This window comes from Myxocyprinus asiaticus, chromosome 16 (genome assembly GCF_019703515.2).
Source record: "Myxocyprinus asiaticus isolate MX2 ecotype Aquarium Trade chromosome 16, UBuf_Myxa_2, whole genome shotgun sequence".
NCBI classification, from domain to species: Eukaryota; Metazoa; Chordata; class Actinopteri; order Cypriniformes; family Catostomidae; genus Myxocyprinus; species Myxocyprinus asiaticus.
This window is the reverse complement of record NC_059359.1, coordinates 22504662-22531595: the sequence shown is the minus strand read 5'-3', so window position 1 is coordinate 22531595 and position 26934 is coordinate 22504662. Positions and strand designations below refer to the sequence as shown.

General features: G+C 44.6%; 1 pseudogene; it reads left to right on the top strand.

Moving 5' to 3' along the window:
- The first annotated feature begins 1036 nt into the window (after positions 1–1036).
- On the top strand, positions 1037–26614 carry LOC127454451 (uncharacterized; annotated as a pseudogene).
- The last annotated feature ends 320 nt before the right edge of the window (positions 26615–26934 follow it).

Genomic DNA, 26934 nt, shown 5'->3' with positions numbered 1-26934 from the left:
TCCTTTACAGAATGGTTAATGACCCACCCCAATAATTTCCTGACAGCATAGGGTCCCTGACCTTGACTGTTAATAATTTCCCATGGTCGCAGGAGCTTTGGAGCGTTTGTGCCAATCAACAATTCAACCTCAGCATCCAGTCTGGGAATCTTGGCATTATCCAAGTATGACCATTTCCTCAGATCCTCTTGGTGAAGCACATTGTCTTTATTAACAGGCATCATCATCTGAGTAAAGACTTCAGGCAAATCCATGAAGTTGTCTTCAGCTAATCCTGATATCTCCAGGCTAGTGGGAACAGATGTGTTTACCACCTTTTCATGTCCCATTGTAAGAAGCAATATGCGTTTCTTCATTCCAGTCATTTTCAGCCTCCTCATGAGCCCTTCAGTACAGAAGGTGGCTGTACTCCCTGGATCCAAGAAAGCATATGTAGTTACAGTATGGTGTCCATGTTTGGGCTTCACCTGCACAAGCACAATGGACAACACAATCATCTTCTCTGGCCCCAGTGTGAGCACAGGTCTGCAAAGTGACAAGAGCATTACTCATTTGAGACTCCTGAGATGTTTTATCCTTAGCTGAGATGTGCAATACAGTAGGATGTTTTAGACTGAATACATTACAAGTTTGATGACTTGTACAAACTTTGCTTAGATTTCTGGATTTTAGACAGGCAAAGCAAATTCCATGTTCCTTTAAAAGTTCAATCTTTTGTCTGTGAGATATTTTCTTGTACATGGTTTTCTTTACATGCATGGGAAGAGCTGGGATGTGGTTGACAGACTTTAGGCTGGGAACCTTCAACGGCATTGACGATGACCACTGTAGCTGAGCTCCAACTTTTACCACTGTACGGTGCAGATTTGCTTTTGACCTTGTAAGATATGGCTGGTTGTTTGTCTTTGATCTCTCCAAAGAGAGGATCTTTGAGAATTTTAACCTGATGTTCAATGAAGTTCACCATATCTGTAAACTTACCCTTACAGCCTTGAAGTTTTAGTAGCTCACAAGCAGTGGTTCTCCATTTTTCCCGCAGTCGATAAGGCAGCTTCACCATGATGTTCCTGAGGTTTGATGAAACGTTGATCTCATCCATGTACTGCAAGTCTCCCATTACATTACAATACACTCTTAGAAACAATGCATATGCTTGCAAACCACTGGTATCATCTGGTTTTATTGTAGGCCTTTTCAGAGCCTTTGCCATGTATGCTGAAGCGATTTTTAGCTCATGATCAAAGTGTTCTTTTAACAAGTTCTTGGCTCTACTGAACCCTTGGTGTGCTGGCATATGCTGGTAGCTTCTGACTAGTTCTCGTGGGTGCCCTCTGGTGTACTGTTCCAGATAATATAAACAGTCCTGCAAGTTTGTAGTCTTTCAATTCCATGTTCAAACGCTTGCATAAAAGCAAACTGTAATGGATCTTCATCGAACACTGGAATGACTTGTGGAGGTAAAGTGGTTATGGCTTGTTGATGAACCAGATGAGCTGTTAAATTTGCTTGTTGTTGCATGATACTCTACACTATGCCTTGTCCTGTATTAATTTGTGATGGAGAATGAGCTTGTAGAGAGTGAGCTTGTGGAAAATGAGCTTGAGGTAGAGAATGAGAAATTTGAGCCTTGTTTTGAGTAGCTGCAGCACCGTCCTGTATGCCAGCAGCTTACTGTGTAGTTGAACCATGCAAAGCTGATTGAGTGACATTTCCAAACTGATCCATTTGAGCATGCTGGGTAGTCTGTGTATTGCGATTCAATGCATGAGATTTTTTTTACATCTTGAACCATCAGAAGGTGTTGTTTTATAACTACCGACATCACTGGTTTGTAGAACTGACAATTTTGCATCAGTAGCTGCTATTTTTGCATTCAATTTCATTTGTTCCTTTTGTCTTGAGTCTCTCACTTTGAATGCGAAGTCCTTCTTCCTAAGCCTCCAAAACATGTAGTTTCTCCATTGCAGCAGTCTGTTGTAATAACACAGCCTTTTCTGCCATAACCTATAACCATGCAGATGAAGCTGAACTTGAGGTGGTGTTTGAGCCTTTTGATGATTTGCTTTGAGATGATTTTGAATAAACACTTGAAATACTGTCATCAGGTCCAATTTCACTGCTTGTTGTAGATGATTCATCATAGTTTTCATCCACATTCAGTGGCTTTCCAGCATCAGACAACCACTCTTTGACATCTTTAAAAAAAAAGCCTCATTTTCAGCCATTTTGGTGTTGAACCATTTAATTTGTCAAACTCATCCTGTGGGATTGGCATTTCAGTGATTGAATTATGCAATTCTACTACATCTTTCCATAACTTATCAAATTGCTTTATTTGTTTCTCAACATTTGGTTTGGTTTCACTTGTGATTTTGAGAGAAATCAGGTCATTCACCTTTTGTTTGATTTTGTTAACTTGGTTCAATTTTGATTTTCTGGTCTTTTGCAGATTTCCAAAAAGCAGAGCAACTCCCTTTGCAGTAATTTCTAACTGTTCCCCATCTCCCCACTATTGTTTGTCGGGAAAGGAATATTGTTGTTCACAATATTGTTCAAAATGTTGTTTCTGTGTCTTGCACTAAAATAAATGCAATAAAAAAATGCAGTAAGTGCAAAAAAGAATACAGCATTCATTGCAAATTCACGAGATGCTCACACATTCTCAATAAAGAGCCCCTTTTTCCTCTTCAAAGCATCCACATTATGCGCAACCGCTTCCCTATAGTGAGCGTCGCATTATACCATACAGTGAGCAAACCAAATTGCCCTCTGTCCCATTACACAAATGCGTGGCGAGCCCTAACGGGTATTTCAGAATGGGTGCAAAAACGATCGAACATGGTAATACGATCCGATTTTGCACACCAGCCACCCCATTTCAACGGCGTTCTGTCTTCCACGGTTTCGTCTGAAGACACGCCAGTGTTACGAGCCGAAATACACAGTCTCGCCGTGAAAAACGCAATAGAGATTGTGGCAAATTGTCAAGCACAAAAAAGGGTTTTACAGCCGTTATTTTCTTGTTCCAAAGAAAGACGGCGGGCTTCGGCTGATCCTGGATCTGAGACATTTAAATCGCGCACTTATAAAGCTCCCATTCAAAATGAATACTCAGAAATGGATCTTATCGCACGTACGCCCACACGATTAGTTTGCGTTGATAGATCTGAAGGATGCGTACATTCATATCCAAATTGTACGACATCACAGGATGTTTTTGAGATTCGCGTTCGAGGGAACAGCGTATCAATTCAAAGTACTGCCCTTCGGACTGTCTCTGGCTCCTCGCACATTCACAAAGTGCATTGATGCGGTTCTCGCCCCTCTGAGACTGAGCGGCATACGCATCTTGAACTACCTCGACGATTGGCTGTTACTGGTGCAATCAGAGGCTTCGTTATGCCAGCACAGAGACTTACTGCTTCAGCCAGGCGAACATGGCAAAGACCCAGTAAACTGCCCCAAACATGAAGTGTCTGTCTCAGTTCAAACTGGGGAGAACACTTCCACTGAAACTGTTTCAGAAAGCATTGGGATTTGTGGTGGCGGCATCTGCGTTTTACCAGCAAGGTGTCGCGCTGGGGCAAGTTGTCACGGAGCGCCTAAAACTATCGGCTGTATTTCTAACCTTAAAGGCTTTTCAATCAGAATTATCAAACTGTCATGTCCTGGTTCGCTCAGACAATATGACAGTTGTAGCATATATAAACCGCCAAGGCGGAATTCAGGAGACTTCACCCTCAAATTGTATTGAGGATTTGGAAAATATCTGGCAAAGCAGAAATCAATCTATTTGCCTCAGTGGAGAATACCCACTGTCCCCTCTGGTACTTGAAGTCCCAAGTTGTCAGGCGGAAAGTGGTGATCTCAGATGTTTCCAACACAGGTTGGGGGGTGGTGTGCGATGGACGCCCGACTTTCAGCACCTGGACAGGTGCGAGGAGGGCGTGGCACATCGACCGCTTAGAGATATCGGCTGTAATTCCAGCCTTAATGGCTTTCAGTTAGAAATAACGAGCTGTCATATCATGGTTTGCTCAGACAGCATGACAGTTGTGGCATATATAAACTGCCAAGGCAGAATTCATTCACCACCACTATTGAGATACCGGGCGAATGGAGACTTCATCCTCAAACTGTACTGAGGATTTGGGAAATATTTGGCAAAGCAGAAATCGATCTATTTGCCTCAGTGGAGAATGGCCACTGTCCCCTCTGTTATTCGAAGTCCCAAGCCCCACTGGGAACGGATGCAATGGCACACAAATGGACGGCGAAATGCAAATATAAATTTCCCCCGGTATGCCTTATTCACTCTGTCATATGCAAAGTCCAAGAGGACAAGGGAACGGTTCTGTTAGTTACATTGAAATGGCCCAACCAGCCATGGTTTCCGGAAATGATGGAGATGCTGTACAGCTTGCTCACCATGGGAAATACCACTGAGGAGGGATCTCCCCACAGGCGCGAGGCACAATCTGGCATTCCCAGCCCCAGCTGTAGGACCTGCATGTGTGGCCCCTGAACGGGGCGCACTACACATGCCAGAACTGACGTGTTCATGAACACCATTTTATAAGCCAGAGCACCATCCATGAGACACTTCTACGCACTAAAATGGAAGGTGATCACTGATTGGTGTCTCTTACATGGCAAGGACCCAGTAAACTGCCCCAAACATGAAATTCTAATATTTCTTCAAGAGCAATTAGACGGAGGACTCACCCCGTCAGCGCTCCAAGTGTATGTGGCAGCTATATCTGCGTATCATACACATGAAGCTGGCACCTCTATAGGCAAGCATGATTTAATCATAAAGTTCCTTAAAGGAGCAAGACGATTAAACCCACCTCGTCCGGCTACAGTCCCGACTTGGGACTTAACTTTAGTCCTAAAAGCTCTCGCAGGGCCCCCCTTCGAGCCTTTGGACTCTGTTGAACTGCGCATGCTCACCGTTAAGACCACACTACTGCTGGCTCTGGCCTCAGTAAAATGGGTCTGTGACCTGCATTCACTATCAGTCGACAATTCATGTCTGGAGTTTGACCCTGGTCTTTCAAGAGGCACTGTAAAACCCAGGAAAGGCTATGTACCCAAGGTCCTAACCATGCCCGTCAAAGCGCAGGTGGTTCACCTTCAGGCCTTCTTCCCTTCTCCATTTAATTCAGATGAGAAACAATCATTGCATTGTTATGCCCTGTATGGGCACTACATGCATATATAGAGCATACTTGCCAGTTCAGACTGTCTGATCAGCTCTTTATATGCTATGGAGGACGCACAAAAGGAATGTCCATCTCCAAGCAAAGGCTCTCTCACAGGATTGTCGATGCAATTACCCTGGCTTATGAGTCGCAGGGTAAGACTTGCCCAATTGGTGTTAAAGCACACTCAACTAGAGGCATGGCCTCCTCATGATGTGTCCTTACAAGACATATGTTTTGCAGCAGGATGGTCCTCTCAAAACACATTCGCAAGGTTTTACAATCTAGACGTAACGTCTCTTTTTTCACAAGTCCTCTCTGTATAGAGCACTTGCTATTCATTAGCCAAATATATATATACTTATGCCCTTCCCTTTAAGTACGGGCTCCCCATCATTTGCACAACCACCTGCAATCAAGCCGTTATAATTTACCATAAAGTTGCAAGCACTTTCATTATAAATATACTCCCTTCCTGGCTGGGTTCATAAGGAGTTAATTCATACTAAATGACTATAGTTCATATATTCGTTATGAGTGCTGTCCTCCTGGCCATTACGAGGATCACTCACTGCGGCATGCTCATGTCGGTCGCCGTCCCACAAGACTGCGCCACCATGTTTCCTCTCTGGGAAGTTATGTCGTGTAGTGCAGCGTGATGGGATTATGTTCCCCATATGCGTAACTACGCAATGTCAAGTGTACTGAGTCGTAAGGGAACGTCTGGGTTGTGTACATAACCTCGGTTCCCTGAGACAAAGGGAATGAGACATTGTGAACGCAAGCCGCACTACAAGATTCAGAGTTCTTGAGGCATGAGCGATGCGCTCCTTGTTCTCAGTCAGAAATTCTGAGGAAATGGTGTTTGAGCACCTGTTTTTATAGTGGACAGTTTCACACCAGAACAGGCGGGGCTCAAACACCATAGCCAATATTAGAATATTGGCGTTATTGTAGAGAGGTTTCAACTAGGTCGTGTATGAAGGCACTCCCCATACGCGTAACTACGCAATGTCTCGTTCCCTTCGTCTCAGGGTTACGTACGTAACCGAGATGTTTTTTTACAAGTTTTGATATATAATTAATGTACCTAATGTTCATGAGCGCAGCATGCACGTATCACACTCGATCCATACCGCAATTTTTGAATCTCACGTGCTGTTGCTGTAAAATCTAAAGTTAAAATGCCCGCTTGTATTTCAGTTCCAGTGTCATCCATTAATTTCTCAGAAAAAGTAAACACCCATTGTGATGTGATTTTATAGCATCTATAAAATGTTGACAACACACACTTTTTGCGTTTAGCTTGCTCTAGTGATTTTGGAACTCGATATTTAATTTTTAAGTATTTGTCACAACAGATGGGCATGCTTATCTCATACTTTGGTGCCGGCAGATTATTTTAATCTATACCCATAATATTGCAATCTATTTATTGTTAAAAGTATCTCGAAACATACGACTCTGCATAAACTCTATTGGTTCTTTCACCAACAGCTTTTGTCTGCTTACACAGTGTTAACCAGTTTGAAATTGCAGCTTTAACCTAACCTGTTTTTGAGAATTTATTACATTTGTTTTTTGCTGGAAGATTAATGAATGAGGAAAGGTGTTTTTTATTTACCTTAATTACGTAATATTGTTATATCCTGTTGTAAGGCGGTTCAGTGGAAAGGAGGAGGCGAGAACCGGCTTGACAACTTAAATAATAATTTAATAAACAATTTAAACAAAACACACAACCAAAAACACACAGTACAGCTGTCTGCAATTCTCTCTCTCGAACTGTCGTCCCCGGCCGCCTTTATCCCTTGCGCGCCCCATCAGGCTGATTGGGGACCGGGTGTGTCTCATTCCAGCCCGGCCCTGCCCTCCTTGGCTCTACACTCCTCCCGGCGTTCCCCTCCTGTCTCCTCCCAGGTCAAGGAAGGCGGGGAGGACCCGCCGGCAGTCGGGGCATGACGTACACCCCCCCCCCACCCTTCCTCTCCGGGGGGGGGGGGCGTGCCTTATGCCCCGACTGCCGGCGGGTCCTCCCCGCCTTCCTCGACCTGGGAGGAGACAGGAGGGGAAAAAAACAACAACACAAAATGGCGAGGGAAAGGCCAACACGGAGCGACAGAGAGAGAGAGAAAAAGAAACTCTGATGCGCCGTCGCGTGGTCCTCGATCACTACTCCACCCTCTCAGGCAGACTGCAGCCGCTCCTCCCCGGGCGGACCGGAGTCAGACCTCCGACCCCCAGCGGACAGAACGCCCCTCCGCGTTCCCGGCGTCCCATGGGGACTCTTCTCCGCCCCTGGCAGCGGCCCTACCACTCCAGGTGGTCGGGGAGTCGCTTCCCTCCTCCCCCCGCGGACGGCGGTCTTCTCTCGACCCCTCCGCATTCCCGGGGGACAGCAGGGCACTCCTCCGCCCCTGGCAGCGGCTCCCTCGCTCCAGGCAGTCGGGGAGTCCCTTCCCCACTCGCCTCGCGGACGGCGTCCGTTCCCCGCGTCCGGGTGGTCGGGCTACTCCGTCCCCCGTCGGACGGCAGCGGCACTCCCCTGGGTGGACGGCAGTGTCGAGGACCCTGCGACGGGAATCCCTCCTCCTTCCCGGGTTTCGGCACCAGTGTAAGGGGGTTCAGTGGAAAGGAGGAGGCGAGAACCGGCTTGACAACTTAAATAATAATTTAATAAACAATTTAAACAAAACACACAACCAAAAACACACAGTACAACTGTCTGCAATTCTCTCTCTCTTGAACTGTCGTCCCCGGCCGCCTTTATCCCTCGCGCGCCCCATCAGGCTGATTGGGGACCGGGTGTGTCTCATTCCAGCCCGGCCCCGCCCTCCTCGGCTCTACACCTGTCATTATGTTATGAGACAGTCATCACTTGTAGCCTATTCATATCATGCAGTCTAATCATGTTCATGTATCAATATTCATATATACTTACCCTTTGTTTTATATTATCAATGTATCTGTATGTATGCTGTTAAGTGAATATGAATTATCCATGTAAGTTGTGCTGGTTAAACTTGGGATCTCTCATACATGCAAAGCATGAAGTCTTCCTTCCTGTTGATGGTCGCAAAGGAATTTAAAAGATTCAGTAGTTGAAACAAAGGTCTCCCAAAAGGTCCTTTTTAATTTACGACTTGGTTTTTTCGCATCCTGACCACAATAGTTTCAGGCCTCTAGCGACTTAACCTTTAGGTTGACCTCTAACTTCAAGTTCGACGTAAACGTACATGCGTGGCTATAGGCTTATTTTCCTTAAAATATCTTATATTCACTGTGCATCGTCATATTGCACACATTATCATACATCTGGTAAAAAACCTCATTAAGTTTTTACATTAAAACCTGTTTGAGGGGACCTGGGTAGCTCAGCGAGTAAGACGCTGTCTACCACCCCTGGAGTTAGCGAGTTTGAATCCCAGGGCGTGCTGAGTGACTCCAGCCAGGTCTCCTAAGCAACCAAATTGGCCTGGTTACTAGGGAGGGTAGAATCACATGGGGTAACCTCCTCAAGGTCGCTATAATGTGGTTCGCTCTCGGTGGGGCGCATGGTGCGTGGATGGTGTGAAGCCTCAACACGCGCTATGTCTCCGCGGTAACAACTGAGGATTGAGGCGAGTCACTACGCCACCACGAGGACTTGGAGTGCATTGGGAATTAGGCATTCCAAATTGGAAAAAAACGAAAATAAAAAAAAAAGAAATCCTGTTTGAGTCAAAAGATTAGAGTCTCTAGTTTCATCTAATATGCCATTTTAAAAATGTCATCGATATATCGCGAAACGGCACGCTGTTAAACAGAATAACTATAGGCTAATTTTCCTTAAAATATCCTATATTCACTCTGCATTATCACATTGAGAATCAATGGATGCATCCAAAAGCTGGAAAATGTTGCTTTCAGAGGCTTTATATGGAGTTAGGATGAAAATAAGGTGCATTTCAAACTGTTCTGAGACCAGTGCAGACAGACAGCACACTGGAGGTTAAGTCATTCCCTAATTAGGTAGCAAGAGAGCATCCTATTATAGCTTTTCTATGCAGCCAAGTGAATTCACACCTAACATCCAGTCAAAAGTTAAGTTTCAGGCTGCAGATGATGTTTGGACCAATTAACATGTTTGGCAGACGTGGGACAATAGTAATCAGTACATAGATTCAGAATTTTTCATGCAAAATGTTATTTTAACATGGTTGGCAGTGATTGGATGATGCTGGCCAATACTTTGAATCAGATGTTTTTATGCTAATTTCTGATGTAATGTCTGTAACATCGCAAAAATATTAACAACCAACATTCCTGGAAACATTAACAATTTTATAAAAAGATCTGACTTTCTATAGCTTGGTATTATTTAAAATTTCATAACTTAGTCACACTTCACATATGTGTACATTAATTTTTAGGAAAACTATTTGTTTTGAATTTTATTTGTTGTTTTTTTTTTTTTTTTTTTTTTTGCATGTTTTTTAGGGGCTACTAGTTACAAATCAAAAAGGGGAATGGAAAATGCACACAGCTGTAATGCTAAGGTTTCAGGAGGTTAAACTTGATTTAAAAAAAAATTGTTACTTCATTTATTAGATAACACAATATGTATGGGTAAAGATTTCTTTTACTTAGAATGGTACTCAGTACATTCAAATTAATCTTTATCTTGATTAAGTTTTACTCAGTATTACTATCTTTACTCAATATTAATTGTATTTTCGATTATATTTAATTTATGTCAATATTATTCTGATCATATCTCATTTATTATAATTACACCTCATTAAAATGTATACATTTATTACATTTTATACTATTTATTTAGGAAATTCTCTGGTTGTGTGAAATTATTACATCTTCTGGAAGCATCACGTATCAAAGGTCATGTAAAACATTATTAGCAAATTTTCAATTATTTGTTTTAATCAGACCTGATACTGCACTGTAAAAAGTGGTAACCTTCAATGGACCCTTTTAACACGTCCGTGTGCCGCGAAGCGGAAGTCGTCATAGTTGGTTAAACATGAATGCCAGTGAATGGGGGACCACAGCAAATAAAATTTTTGCTTATCTGTTTGCTCCAACAGCAAAAAAAAAAAAAAAAAAAATCAATGATAAGCTTTCACAGATTTGCAAAAGAAGATACAAATATACAGTGCTGGATAACAGCAGTAACAAGGAAGAAACAGGCCAAATTTTCTGTCACTCTCTCCGCAGCTGTGTTAGAAGCCTCATTGCAGCTGTGGTGACTGATTTTTTAAAACATATTCCAGGGTAATATAATACAAAGTACAATGTTATAAATTTACACTAAATATTTTTTTAAATGGGAAATATAAAAAAGTTTGCTACATTTACATTTTTAAAGAAGGTGGAAACCCATCATAACAGGTCTGTGAAAAGGTCTATCATTAGGTGCTGTAAGCAATTTTAGCCATTCTACTTCCACAAGACTAAGCTTTTAAATTAGTCACCCCCCTCTTGCCAAAACACTGCACATCAAAGACCGACACTGAACAGAAAAGCAGCATTAGTGCATGTTCCCACGGTTGTCAGACACAACAGTAACAATAATAGCGCCCTCAGTTGACAACTATTTTGAATCTGAATATGGCATTAAGCATCAATGATCCACTTCAACTACAGCACTATGAGAATGTGCAAAATGATTGACTGACAAAAGCGTCAAAGACCGCGCCTGTGGACACATTTTTGTTTGCTGTTTACAAAGTCTAAAGCTATCACAGAGACCGATTAGATATCTCAGGACACTTGTTATGGGACAATACACACATTATACAGCAAGCAGTGTTCTGCACTCTGTTATGGGACAGCATATGGCACGCAGTGTTCTGCACACATTCCCTGTTTGGGCCACCTGTGTCCTTGAATTGGGCAAGCCTGGGCAGACAGAAGGGAGGATGGAACTGATACGAACTAAAGTCTTTGTGTTGTGGCCCCAGAGTTGTCCTTCAATGAATAATGTCCTTGTTCGTATGCTTGTTTTACATAAAGTATAAAACTACTATTATTTCTGATTCTGCTATTATGCTTATCACATATTTATGCTATACTGTCATCTGTAAGTTTTAGAATGTTCTTTCTTAGATTTGCTTCTCTTCTGCAGGTGCCTCATGGCTGTAAAGTCTGTGTTCGCAACCACTAAGTTGTCTTTGACATAGACCCGGCTGTACTGTAAAACTCAAAGCTCTCATGCGGTCTCATGGGTGCCATGCGAGGGTCGGACGTGTGAACGGCGAGCTCTGCACACTTTGCCAGTTTTAATAATATTTGTGTCACAAACCAGTGAGATTCGATACACCCTGATCCTTAATTGATTTGGGAAGACAATATGTCAAAGAATTCAAAATCCTCGGGCTCTAAGATATTAAAAGACACTTACGTGCTCGGGCTGATTACCCTCAGTGGTAGGCTGGAAGCCCCGGACTCAATTCGGACGGTGAACTGAAAGAAATCCGGTGTGAATTGATGAATGTGTCGGCAATGCTGCACGAAGGTTGTTGCAGACTTGGAGGATCTTGCTGTAATACGTCGATCGATCACTTCCATGGAGGCGAAATTAACTGAGATGGTTACAAGAGTTGCGGATGTTGAGAAACGGATCAATTTTCTGGAGTTATCGGAGAGGGAATTAGCTGCTAACCCGCTAACGACCAAGATGGACTTGGAGCTCGTTTGGGGAAAAAACTGGAGGATTTGGAGAATCGTAATTGGTGAAACAACGTCTGAATTGTTAGAATTCCTGAGCATGAGGTAGGCCGAGATATGATAAAATTCCTAGACGAGCTCTTCCAGAGTCTGCTCGACATAACAGGCCATAAGCTGGAAATCGAGCGAGCTCACAGGGTTCCGGCGTGGAGGGAGACAGGACCCGATCAATTCTGGCCACATTTTTGAGATCATCTGATAAAGATCTTGTGTAATGTGAGGCGAGGAGTAAAGGAAGGCATTCTTGGAAGAACCACAACACAAAGTCTTGTTCCCAGACTTTCGACAAGAGAGAAACGTGATCGATTCAAGGAATGCAAGAATCTCTTACATCAATGGAAGGTCGATTTTGCTCTGATGTTTCTGGCCAAATTGAGAATAGATACTAAGGATGGCCGCAAAATATTTACTTACCCACAGCAAGCGATGTCCTTCATAAAAACATTGGAGTAAGCCATTTGGTGATTTTCATATTGCCGCCTAGTGGACCTGTCTCACTGAACATACACTTGACTGTTTGAGGAAAATGAGTGCCTTTTTCGTTTCATTTTGTGTTGGTTCTGCCTAGCGGCTAGAGGTTGTTTTGTGTAGAATCATTTCTTTGGGATAGTTGTGGATGAATCTGCTTGTTCTTGGTGCTTATGCCTCCTATCGCCTGGAGTTTGTTTTGTGGAATATTTCTTGCAGGACATTGGAGTGATTAGGGTGTGTGTTGCACTCGTGTAACGATCAAATGGACCGGCTCACTGAACATTCGTTTGACTGCCTGAGGAACAGAACGTCCCCCTTTTTTTTGTGCAGGTTCTGCTAGTGGCTGGAGTTTGTTTTATAGAATATTTTCTGTTTGTAATTCTGTCTCACAAAATTTGCATAGAAACAGACTTGAGCAATCCAACAGCAAATTTGTCACGGGGACTCTCGTAGGTGTACATGGACCATTTGAGTTTAGAGGGATGGACACTGGTTGGCGCTGTCATGCGCGGGGTTAATGTACACGTTTGGTTCGGGGGGAAGTTCGGGGTTTGACTGTTGCACTAATGTTGGAATGTGGTCTTTATAATTGTATTTTTGACACACAATCTATTTTTTCTAATATGTCAAAATGTTAATATGAGTGGATTGTCTCTCTCCACGTGGAATGTGAATGGGTTGGGGCACCCCATAAAAAGAAGGAAGGTTATTTCTTTTCTTAAACGTAAGAAATATGATATAGTGTTTCTTCAAGAAATGCATCTTTCCTCGCAGGAAGCTGAAAAATTTGGGAATATATGGGGTGGACATATTTTCTTTAGTGTTGGCTCAAGTAAGAGCAGGGGAGTCATTACATTGATAAGTAAACATCTACAATTCAAATGTCTCAAACAGATTAAAGATAAATTAGGGAGAGTCATTATTGTTTTAGCAGAAATTCACGGGCAAAGTCTTATTTTGGCTAATATTTATGCACCTAACGCTGATGATCAGGGCTTTTTTATAGATCTTGAAGGGATGTTGCAAGGCGCTGGCCCCCCTCATGATATAATATTGAGAGGAGACTTTAATCAATTGATGGATTCAGTCCTTGATCATAGTGAAGCAAAAGTGTGTAAGCCCCCTAGTGCAACATTGACGCTTCACAGGATGTGTAAAAATCTTGCTCTTTCAGATATTTGGAGACTTTTGAACCCATCTGGTAGGGACTATACATTCTTTTCATCAGTCCATAAGATTTATTCTGGAATAGATGATGTTGTTTGAAAGTATATATATTTCTAAATGTTTTATTTATTTATTTTATTATTTTTGTACATTTCTTTTTATGTTTTAATTGTTGGTGACCACTGTAGTGCATGTTTGTGTCGGGTGGGGGGTGTGGGGAAATGTTCGGGGGGAGGGGTTTAAAGTATATAATTGATTCCGTATTTTATGTTATGTTAGTGTGATTTATTTATGGAATCAATAAAAACTGTTAATAACAAAAAAATAAAGCTCTCATGCATCATTGGTCTCGTCTTTGTCTCTGGCCAACCTACAACAGATGGTGTCAGAAGTGGGATATCATGAACAGCCTTCATCCCCCATGACAGACCAGAGCCTAGATATGGCCGCTCGAAGCCTTGATAGATGATACAGTGTTACCGTTGGTAATTTGAAGGCTGCAGTCTTAAGGTTAATTTATTACGTGGAGGATGTCTACAAATCCCGAATTGCCAACCTCCAACGACGAGACCGGACATTCCACCCAAAGAACGGGTGGACCAAACCAGAAACTTCAGGATTGTCTAGCAAGATCGAAGGGCCTATCTCGAGCTCCTCCTGTGACTGGAACAACCAATCCTTGCCGGACTCGTTGAGACCAAGGCCAGAGTAGGCAGATTATGCACCTGGTTTTTCTACAGACAAAATTCCAAGTTATTTTCTCCCCCATCACCCCTAAACCCCTGGAACGAGGTCAGGGACCATGGATCTCGGACCAGATATCCCATAGGTTCCCGGTTCGACGATGGGAGACCTAAGTCAGGTATTACGAGCAGTCGAAATGGTCCTTGGCACCGCTCACACTTCCGAGGATGCTGGGAGGAAGGAAGTAACCCGGCAAACAGGCCAGAGTGATGGATCTACAGGAAACAACCAAGTGTCTCCAGAATGAAGTACAAAGAGGAGGACGAATGAGTCACCTTCAGTACAAAGAGGAGGGCAAACGAGTCGCCCTCACGACAGTTCGTCGACTACCCCCTCCCCCCCCCCCAAATCCCCAGCAAGATCTCTGTCACCCGCACCCAACCCCCTTGTCACCATGAGTGAACCCAGTTTCCCTGTGTTGCTGGAAGATGCCCTTACTCTTGACCCACCATCTCCGCGGTCATTGTGATTTTTTTTAAATATTTTTTTCCCAAAACACTTGAGCACAAACCATGCCCCGCAGTCATGACTAAACCATCAAGAATGTTTTCATTGATCATCTTAATCAGGCAGTCACCTGTGAATAGTTCAGGCTCCAGAAAGATCATAAAGGGATCCGATGCTGACTATCGGTAAGCTGCCGGTAGTCTTCAATAAGGGCGTGGCTTGTGCTGATGGGGAACAAAAATCATGCCCGCAGTCGTGGGCAGAGATTGCAGAGAATGCTGAAAGATCTTTCTGACCAGGTTTCCATGATACAACAGATTTGAAGTAAAGTACAATGGATGATCAAAGATTGTAATCTGAACAGGAGTTCAATGTAATGACTCCTCTGCTCTTACTTGAGCCAACACTAAAGAAAATATGTCCACCCCATATATTCCCACATTTTTCAGCTTCCTGCGAGGAAAGATGCATTTCTTGAAGAAACACTATATCATATTTCTTACGTTTAAGAGTTCACTGTTCTCAACGTTTGAATTCACCCAGGCCAGCCGGGTGTATACACACAATATACAGCGAGCAGTGTTCTGCACTCTGTTATGGGACATCATATGGCATGCAATGTTCTGCACACATTCCCTGTACAGGCCACCTGTGTCCATGAATTGGGCAAGCCTGGGCAAACAGAAGGGAGGATAGAACTGATACAAACTTGAAGCATTTGTGTTGTGGCCCAGAGCTGTCCTTCAGTGAATAATAGCCTTGCTCCCATGCTTATTTCTCATAAAGTATAAAGCAACTGTTATTACTGATTATGCTTATCACATATTTCTGCTATGCTGTCATCTGTAAGTTTCTAGAATGTTCTTTGTTAGATTTGCTTCTCTTCTGTAGGTGCCTCATGGCTATAAATTCTGTGCTCATCACCACTAAGTTGTCTTTGACATAGACCCGTCTGTGCTGTATGCATCTCCGTAAAACTCAGTAAAGCTCTCATGCATCATTGGTCTCGTCTTTATCTCTGGCCATCCTACAACAACACTTATTCTGTGATATCTTTCTGGGAGGAGGATTTTTTCAATAAAAATATCGCTTACAGCACCTTTCAGTCACCGTTTGCGGATACTGTACAAACGAATGGGGAGAGCCGTAAACTGAAACCTACCTGTTGCAAAATTGTCCATGTCTTCTCATATCAAACGGCAATTTTCTGAATAATTTTCTGCATAGACTGGCACCGATCGGTCTGCTCAGCACTGCATGAAGTCGAACACGCGTGTTTAATTTAATGCAGCACTGCGCCTGACTTCAGCGCCTGACTTGAAGCATTGCATGTTGGTTCGAATTTTTTCTGACTTTAGTCGGCGCCACTGCTCAACGTCAAGTGATACAACACCAACCACCTGGCTCAGCCGGGCAGAGTTTGCAGTTGAGTTTGCTCCAAAGTGGCTGTACAAGCTCTGATGATGGCACAGCTTATTTACGACTGGCCAGACTCTCCGATGACAACGATGACATTCATTTCATGGGCTGAGTGTGCAATGGCATACTACTCATACTACTTCTGCTATGTCAGTCTATGGCAGAAATAGTAAAAGTAATATGGTAGTATGCCATTACCAAGTTGTTTATTCTAACACCTTCAGTTCCACTAAACTCTCAAAAATCTGTGTTTTTATAACATTATAATTCTCTTTTCATGTAATCTTAATATTATATATCATGTTTTTCATAAAAACTATTCAAAATGGTGAAAAAATATTGACTCCTTTATTGGTATTAAAATAATAGGCTATCGTCCTGGTTACTTGTGTAACCTCCGTTCCCTGATGGAGGGAATGAGACGTTTTGTCGATGTAGTGACACTAGGGGTCACTCTTGGGAGCCCGAAACACTTCTGGTCTTTGAAAAAAGGCCAATGAAAATTGGCGAGTGGTATTTGCATACCACTCCCCAAACATACGGGTATAAAAGGAGCTGGTATGCAACCACTCATTCAGGTTTTGTGTTGAGGAGCCGAGACAAGGTCCAGGCCATTTCAGCGGGCAGTTCAGCATTGTGGCAGGAGGGACACAACGTCTCATTCCCTCCATCAGGGAACGGAGGTTACGCAAGTAACCAGGACGTTCCCTATCTGTCACTCACTCGACGTTGTGTCGATGTAGTGACACTAGGGGTCCCTATACGAAACGCCACAACTGGCTGAACTGTGTTACGTGAACTGGCGGTGTGTGACGGGCAGACCACTGTGTGCCTCGTAGCCAGCGCACCAGGCCGACACGTAACCTCCCACAACGCTGTTATGAGTGTCGAACGGCCCTTCGGGCACAAGTCGACTGTCCAAAAGTTAGAGACAGGCTAGCCCAGTCATGGCCTCTTATCCTCTCTTTTTTGCCTCTCCCCAAGAAAAAAAGAGTTAAACGACTGGGGCCACCAGGTCTACGTCGGGGGGGTGTCCCTCCCAAGGGGAAGGATTTGAGTGGAAATACGTCACATGGTCTTGCCGAGCTTTGTCGGAAGTATGTTATGTGGAGAAGTCCCATGGTAGGTCCTACCCTATGGGGGAGGAGTTTCTACAAACATGGTGACTGGGGCAGAGGGGCCTCTGCCCAAGGAAGATGCAGTTTACCAACAGGGAAACAAATTAGCAGAAGATATATGTTGCATGGGGTTACCTATGGGGGAACCAACAAATGTGGAGCACCTACCTTAGTACAGGGCTTAGTTAGCACATGTACTGAGCCGGCAGCGAGTTTCTCCGCAAACTTGTTTGCCACAGGGCTCGGAGGAAATCATCCAGGGAACACAGTTTGTGAACACTACTGGGAATCAACAGTGCACGTCTTCAGCTCAGGGGAGGTGAAAGGCGCTATGCACAAGTGATACACCCGGCCAGCTGTCCCGGACTTACCTGCTTATGCCTGCCACTACACGGGACGAAACCAGTTCCACCCAGAGATTGTAGAACCTCGCAAAGGTGTTGGGTGTTGCCCAGCCCGCTGCTCTGCAAATGTCTATTAGAGAGGCGCCACTGGTCAAGGCCCAGGAGGCCGCCACACTCCTGGTAGAATGGGCACGTTGCCCTGCCGGAGCGGCACGTCCTGGGCGTGATATGCCATTGTTATGGCGTCAATGACCCAGTGGGCGATCCTCTGCTTGGAGACAGTGCTTCCTTTCCGCTGTCCACCAAAGCAGACAAAGAGCTGCTCAGAGACACTAAAGCTCTGCGTGCGATCCAAATAGATGCGTAAAGCGCGCACCGGACACAGCAACATCAGGGCTGGGTCTGCCTCCTCCTGGGGCAGCGCTTGCAATTTCACCACCTGATCCCTAAAAGGGGTCGTGGGAACCTTGGGCACATAGCCCGGTCAGGGTCTCAGGATCACGTGAGAGTAGCCCGGACCGAGCTCCAGACATGTTTCACTGACAGAGAACGCTTGCAGGTCTCCTACCCTCTTGATGGAAGTGAGCACAGTCTGGAGGGCAGTCTTCAAAGAGAGTGCCTTAAGCTCAGCTGACTGCAGGGGCTCAAAGGGGGCTCCCCGTAGAACCTGAAGAACTACAGAGAGGTTCCATGAGGGAATGAGGCGTGGTCTGAAGGGATTCAACCTCCTGGCGCCTCTCAGGAACCTGATGATCAGGTCGTGCTTCCCTAAGGACTCACCGTCCACTGTGTCGTGGTGGGCCGCTATGGCGGAGGGGGACAGCTGCCCTTCCAACCTCTCCTGCAGGAAGGAAAGCACCGATCCGACTGCGCATCTCTGGGGGTCTTCACGTCGGGAAGAACACCACTTAGCGAACAGACATCACTTCAAGGCATACAGGCGCCTCGTAGAAGGGGCCCTAGCCTGAGTGATCGTGTCTACCACAGCAGGTGGTAGGCCACTTAAGTCTTCTGCATCCCATCCAGGGGCCAGACATGAGATTCCAGAGGTCTGGTCGCGGGTGCCAGATGGTGCCCCGTCCCTGAGAAAGAAGGTCTTTCCTCAGAGGAATTCACCGGGGGGGGCTCTCGCGAGGAGTGTGAGGTCCGAGAACCTCGTCTGGGTGGGCCAGTAGGGTGCTACCAGGACAATTGGCTCCTTGTCCTCCCTGACCTTGCACAGGGTCTGTGCAAGTAGGCTCACTGGGGGAAACCCATATTTGCATAGTCCAGGGGGCCAGCTGTGTGCCAGCGTGTCTATACCGAGAGGTGCCTCGGTCAGGGCGTACCAGAGCGGGCAGTGGAATGATTCTTGGGAAGCAAACAGGTCTACCTGTGCCTGCCTGAATCGACTCCAAATCAGCTGAGGGTGGAGTCTCCACTCTCCCCTGAGGGTAACCTGCTGTGACAGCACGTCCGCTGCAGTGTTGAGGTCGCCCGGGATGCGAGTGGCTCTCAATGACTTGAGGTGCTGCTGACTCCAGACGAGGAGACGGCGGGCGAGTTGTGACATACAATGGGAGCGTAAACCGCCTTGACGGTTGATATATGCTACCATTGCCGTGTTGTCTGTCCGAACTAACACACGCTTGCCCTGGATCAACGGCCGAAACCTCCACAGGGTGAGCAGAATTGCCAGCAACTGGAGGCAGTTGATGTGCCAACGTAGCCACGGGCCCGTCCAGGAGCCGGCGGCTGTGTGCCTGTTGCATACAGCGCCCCAGCCCGTTTTGGAGGCATCTGTCGTAACCACGTCACACCTGGAGAACTGCTCTAGGGGAACTCCTGCCTGTAAAAATGTGAGGTCAGTCCAAGGGCTAAAGAGACGGTGACAGACCGGCGTGATGGCCACGCGATGTGTCCCGCAGCGCCATGCCCATCTCGGGACTCGAGTCTGGAGCCAGTGCTGAAGCAGTCTCATATGCATCAAATTGAGTGGAGTGGCCACTGCTGAGGATGCCATATGCCCCAGGAGCCTCTGAAACAGTTTCAGTGGAACTGCTGTCTTCTGTCTGAACGCCTTCAAACAGGTCAGCACTGACTGTGCATGCCGTCATCGAGACTGAGTCCAACTCAAATCCGAGAAAAGAGATGCTCTGAACTGGGAGGAGCTTGCTCTTTCCCCAGTTAACCCAAAGCCCTAGTCGGTTGAGGTGCGAGAGCACCAGGTCCCTGTGTGCACACAACACATCCTGAGAGTGAGCTAGGATTAGCCAATCATCGAGATAGTTGAGGATGCGAATGCCAACTTCCCTTAATGGGGCAAGGGCTGCCTCTGCGACCTTCGTGAAGACGCGAGGGGACAAGGACAGGCCGAAAGGGAGGACCTTGTACTGATACGCCCGACCCTCGAATGCAAACCGCAGGAAGGGTCCGTGTCGAGGTAGAATCGAGACGTGGAAGTACGCATCCTTCAGGTCTACCGCTACGAACAAATCTTGATGCCGGATGCTCGCTAGAATGCGTTTTTGCGTCAGCATCTTGAACGGGAGTCTGTGTAAAGCCTGGTTTAGTACTCGCAGGTCCAAGATTGGCCACAACCCACCGCCTTTCTTTTCAGATTGCTGAAATCTTGGGTACCGCAGCCACTTGGGCATGCGGCGAACTTAAATGAAAAGGCAACAAATTCTCCTCCCGGCCCTCCACCAGGGTATGGAGTGGTCTGCTTACCAGCTCCAGAGCAGCGGGTTTCGTCGTCCCTGGGTTGCCCATCTCAGGGGTGCTTCGAAGCATTTCACAGGTTCTTGGCGGCTGGCCGTGAGACAGGTGGCGTCTGCTTCCTGCAGTGGGCACCACGCTGGGGCCGGGCCGCAGGGGCGGGCTGCGGCGGAGCCGGTGCAGTCACCGCAGGGGGACGCCCTTGGCGACGAGCAGGCGGGGTGCAGGATCTTGAGCTGCGCCGGGGCAGGATGTGTCGGATAGCTTCCGTCTGCTGCTTCACCGCCGAGAACTGCTGTGCAAAGTCCTCGACGGTGTCGCCGAACAGGCTAACCTGGGAAATGGGGGCACCAAGGAACTGTGCCTTGTCGGCCTCTCCCATCTCGACCAGGTTGAGCCAAAGGTTGCGCTCCTGGACCACCAAGGTGGACATCGCCCGCCCGAGCGACCGTTCCGTGACCTTCGTCCCCCGGAGAGCGAGGTCAGTTGCCGAGTGCAGCTCCTGCATCAATCCTGGGGCGGAACTACCCTCGTGCAGTTCTTTTAGCACCTTGGCTTGGTGGACTTGCAGGAGAGCCATGGCGTGCAGGGCGGAGGCGGCTTGTCCAGCAGCACTGTAGGCTTTGGCCGTCAGGGACAACGTAAACCTACAGGCCTTGGATGGGAGCTTTGGGCGCCCGTGCCAGGTGGCGGCGCTCTGCGGGCATAGGTGCACCGCGAGCGCCTTATCCACCGGGGGAATCACCAAATAGCCCCTAGCCACCCCTCCATTGAGGGTAGTGAGGGCAGGGGAGCTGAAAGATCGGGACTGGGCAGTAAAAGGTGCCTCCCACGACCTTGTCAGCTTCTTTTGCACTTCCGGGAAGAAAGGAACTGGGGCGGGGCGTGACTCTGAGCAGAGCCGCATGCCCAGGAACCAATCATCGAGCCGTGAGGGTTCAGGGGAGAGCAGAGGGTTCCACTCTAGCCCGACGCTCGCGGCTGCCCGGGAAAGCATGTCCGTCATCTCCGCGTCAGCCTGTGACTGGGCGACCGTACCCGAGGGGGGGAGCCCAGCTGAGGCTTCCGTATCCGACTGGATGAGCCCGCTCTCCGATGCTGCGCTCGAGAGCTCATCACCTTCACGGGCTCCGAACAAGAGGTCGAACTCGCCGTGAGATGAGCCGGCGGACTTATCCGGAAGCCCGGTCAGGGCAGACGTGCGTGCTGGGGAATGGGAGGTCCGCGGGGGGATACCCGGCGGAGGTGGTCCCATTGGGGTCCCCAAATCACCCCCAGTGCTAGCCGCGCTGGCCTCATACCTGTAGGTAGAAGGACCGAGGCGGGGAGCCGCTGAAGTGGCTTGCTTTCTTAAGAAGGCAAGCCGCGACCGCAACGTTGCCATGGTCATGTTCTCGCAATGAGTACATGATCCATCCACGAACGCTGTCTCCGAGTGGGTAGCGCCGTCAAAGGCGCTGCAGAGGAGGGAGAAGGCGTTGAAATGCGGCGTCAGATCCAGCAGAGGTGAATGAACAGCCGTGGGAATTCAGCTCAGTGAACATCGACCTTTCGGCTCCGAAGAGAAAATCTGAATGAGTGGTTGCATACCAGCTCCTTTTATACCCATATGTCCGGGGGAGTGGTATGCAAATACCACTCGGCAGTTTTCATTGGCCTTTTATCAAAGACCAGAGGTGTTTCGGGCTCCCAAGAGTGACCCCTAGTGTCACTACATTGACACAACATTGAGTGAGTGACAGATAGGGAACCACAGTTTTCCTGAGCAAAGTTTTTGTGGAATTTCCAGAGCGGTTAAAATTGCTTACAGCACCTTTAAGTTGCAGTTCTTTTATAACTCCAATCCCGAAAAAGTGGCACAGTATGAAAAATGCTAATAAAAACAAAAAGGAGTGATTTGTAAATTATATTCACCCTTAGCTATATTGAAAGCACTACAACTACACATTATATTATGTTTTTCCTTGTGAATTTCATTGTTGTTTTATTTATTTTTTAGTTTATGTGCAGTCATTTCAAATCAGATGATTGCAACATGCTCCAAAAAAGTTGAGACGGGCAATTTAAGACTAATAACAATTTGACGAGTTAAAATAACAAGGCGATGTGAAACAGGAGATGTTAAACAGGTGAGGCAATCGTGCCATAGTATATAGGAAGCCTCCAAAAACAGCCTAGTCCTTCAAGAGCAAGGATCATGCGAGACTTTCAATCAATTTGCCAAGAGATGCTTCAGCAAATAAACCAGCACTTTGAGAACAATGTTCCCCAAAGACAAATTGGAAGGATTTGGGGCATTTCACCCTCTACAGTGCACAATATAGTTAAAAGATTCAAGAAATTTGGTCAAATCTCGATACATAAAGGGTAAGACGAAAACCACTTCTGAATGCACGTGATCTCCGATCCCTCAGACGTCACTGTCTTAAAAAACCGTCATTCATCTGTAATGGATATCATGAACATGGGCTTGGGATTACTTTAATAACCTTTGTTAGTCAACACCACTCACCACTGCATCCACCACAGATGCAAGTTAAGACTTTACTATGCAAAGCAGAAGCCCTACATCAACACTGTCCAGAAGCGCTGCCAACTTCTCTGGGCTCGGTCTCATCTTAGATGGAAAGTAGAACAGTGGAACTGTGCATTTTTGGTCCGATGAATCCACATTTCAAATAGTTTTTGAGAAACAGCTGTCCTGTTCTCCGGGCCAAAGAGGAAAAGGACCATCCACGCTGTTATCAGCGTCAGGTCCAAAATCCAGTGTCTGTATGGGTCAGGAATGTGTCAGTGCCCATGGCATGGGTAAATCGCACATCTGTGAGGGCACCATTAATGCAGACAGATATGTAAAAATTTTAGAGCAACATTTACTGCCATCCAGCACTTTGTCTTTTCCAGAGACGTCCCTGCATTTTCCTGCTGGACAACTTCAAACCACATACTGCCCGGATTACAAGTGCATGGCTGTGTAAGCAGAGAGTGTGGGTGCTAGATTGGCCTGCCTGCAGTTCTGACCTGTATCCAATTGAGAATGTGTGGCCTATTATGAAGCACATTAGATGGCAACGAAGACCCTGTACAATTGTGCAGCTGAAGACCTGCATTTTGGATGAATGGGGGAAAATTCCACTTTCTAAACTTAAATTTGTGTCTTCAGTGCCCAAAAGCTTAATAAGTGTTATTAGAAGAAATGGTGATGTTTCACAGTGGTAAACACTCGACTGTCCCAACTTTTGTGGAGCGTGTTGCAATCGTCTGATTTGAAATTACTGTACATTTTCAAAAAAACAATGAAATTCACAAGGAAAAACATAATGTAATGTGTAGTTGTAGTGCTTTCAATATAGCAAAGGGTGAATATAATTTACAAATCACTCCTTTTTGTTTTTATTAGCATTTTTCTTACTGTCCCAACTTTTTTGGAATTGGGGTTTTAAATAATTTGTATATATTAAGAATCGCTTACATTGGCATAAGTACTGGAGTGCTCTCACTGTAATGTATCATTAAAAACTAGGCTCCCTTCCTAATATCCTGAACCATCACAAATTGTTGGATTGACGTCAATTAAGCATTAGGTTGAAACTTTGTTTCCATATAGTAGTGAAATCAGAGCAAGGCAAGACCCTAATTGATGTATTTAGCCTGGCAGAGTCAGATGTCATGAGGGGGAAATGCAATGTTGATATCCATATGTCAGATTTCTCTTTATGATATATTACAGTAATACAAGTTTCTTTTCCTATATAATTTGCAGGTTTAACCAATGTTTTTGGGAATGCTTTACATTTTTCTTGCAAAAGTCCAAAAAAAAAACAAACAAAAAAAAGAGAGAAAAAAATAAAGAAAATATATTATAGGCTATATTATATAATTAATATACGTGTGTGTGTGTGTATCTATATCTATCTATCTATCTATCTCTCTCTCTCTCTCTCTCTCTCTCTCTCTCTCTCTCTCTCTCTCTCTCTATATATATATATATATATATAAAATGTATTATAATGTATTTTTTAATAATATGAATGTTTATTTTTTTTATAATATGTATGGGTTATTCTGTTTAAATAGGAAATACTGATGAGAAGGCCAATTTTTATGTTCTCTTCTGTTTCAGAAAGAAGCGCCAAAATGCCCGAATTGCTGAAGAGACATACTTTGAGAGACAACATTTGAGTGTGTCAGAATTAAAAGAGCAACCTTACATAGAGAATGGGTACCTTCATAACTGCATTCCTTCTTATCCTGAATCTGTGGAATTCCTTGTACAGAAAGTGTCCCATGTCACTGGGGAAAATGGTCTTAGGGGGATTTTTAAAGATTCAGGCCATCAGACATAGTGGCAAGTGATCAGTCCCATTTCCTCTGGTGGGATTTATCAATCACATCTTGACATATTCTCATTTGAAGTGCATTTCCTGGCATCCTTATTCCCCCAGCATAGTACTGCCCAAATTCGCAACCAGTTGCCCATCCTTGAGCATTTCACCATCTCAAAGGCTTTTCAAAAAGAATCTTCCTATGGAAACTTCCGTTTCACCTTTTTACTTAAAGAGCTTTTCTGGCACTATGGTGAACAGTTCTGTGGTGACCAAAGTCCAGTTCTGCGTGTTTATGAGACTGTGCTCTACAAACAAGTGATTGTCTACAGCGTTGTAGTACACCCTCCCAACATTCATCTTTATAATGATTATCCTCAACTTCCTAAATATAGTGATGGTGTGTGTGGGTACCGTGATGGGGCCATGTGGTGGCATTGTCAGGCCCCTTCCGGAACCTACAGGTATGAGTGTGCATGTGTACACACATACAGAAAAATACTTTGTGGGGATCATGTGTGTGTAGCTTTCCACATGGAGCCGGGGTGGGTGTTGCATGTGGACAAAAATAAGCTTTTAAAAAAAAATGATGTGTGTGATGTGGCTCAACCCTGTCTCCTGAAAGTCCCAGACACTAAACTAAGTTTACACAAGGCCAAGAGTAAACTAACTGATCTTAAGGCCAGTATGGGCTAGGCTAGGGCATAATCAAATCTAAAAAATGATAATCCCGGCAAACCAGTGATTATACAGTCACACCAATATTGCTAATCCAACAAATATGCTAGCAATTGCTTATATACTACAGCAACCTTTTGTAATTCTATAAACCAGTATATTAGCATACTAAACACTGTAAATGCAAACTAACCAATGTATTTAGCAGCAATCCAATGTAGATTTCAGCAAACCAATACAAAATTTGCACATGAAAGGAGACATCTGTAAATAAATACTTAAAAACCAGTGGTCAGATACAGAAACCAATATGTTTTATTAAAATCAATATACAATATGTCCAATATACAGTATGTCTCCAGAATCCAAAATATGTATGATCATACTAAAATATTATAAACCAATGCCATTCCATATTTGCCATTGTGCATGTTTTATTTACTGAACGGTACCCCGTATGTATGTATCTAATTGTTGCTTACTCAGTTTTTTTTCTTCATGTTTGAGGATTTATTAATGTGCCTATTTTTTTATTGATCTTCGTAATTATTTGAGGACGAAATCTGATTTTAGCCATCATGTAGAAAACCAGATAATGAAATACTGAGGACTCACAAACCTTTTCTGTATTAAAAGTGCCTTTACATAGTAAGATTTAAAATCAGGGTGTTTGTTGTTGTTGTAATATCTGCCATGAGATAATGAGAGTTATCTGATTATTATTGAATGCCACATAACTTTCATTCAAACTTGTACTTTTAGTGTACTGTAGTTACACCAGAGGTCTGTGTTGGATAGCTGGTTTTATTGCTTTGTCTAATAAGTGATTGTGATGCTACCTACTTATTCACACACACCAAAACAAATCCTTTTATTATCTCATATTTTGTGTTTTATTGCAAATTTTCCTTAAGATGACTTTTTATGTTCCAAAAATGCAATTTTCTGCTGTGTCTTAAATTAAATATGTAGCTGACTGCACGAAAATGTAAACGCCTAACGTTTAGCGCAGTTTTGAATCTGAGGGTCTTGTTTGATTTTGATCAATTAACCAAATAAATGTGTCTATACCGCATCTGTTTAGCCTTTGTTTTGACAGTACCCATTTAAGGTAAAAAGAAAAAGTTAATTTAATTATAGCTGAGCTGAAGTTGCATTCAGTGTAATCATTTATTCAACCCTTAGTGACTACACCACAGTAGTTGGCTGGCTAAGTGTTTATCTAGTAGATAAACTAGATTTACACATCCACACCCACTTTTATTTAGGTACAATATCCAGACTCTTTGCCATTTTCTTTAATAACATTAATAGAATTTTTTTTAATATATATATATATATATATATATATATATTATTGCACTGCAGGATTGCACCTAGACACACCCTTAATGGATAATAACTGTCATAACTGATAAGAAAAAGTCCAAATTTATTTTGATAGGTTTTGTTTACTATAGGGGTAATCAACCTTTTTAATTCTGTCTTTCCCTTCCTTAGGAAAAAGAAAGACGGAAATTAAGTTTAAAATGTAAACTTTTCCTCAGGTGATGAACACTAATCCGAACACTTCAATAGGGCTTGACTTTGAAAT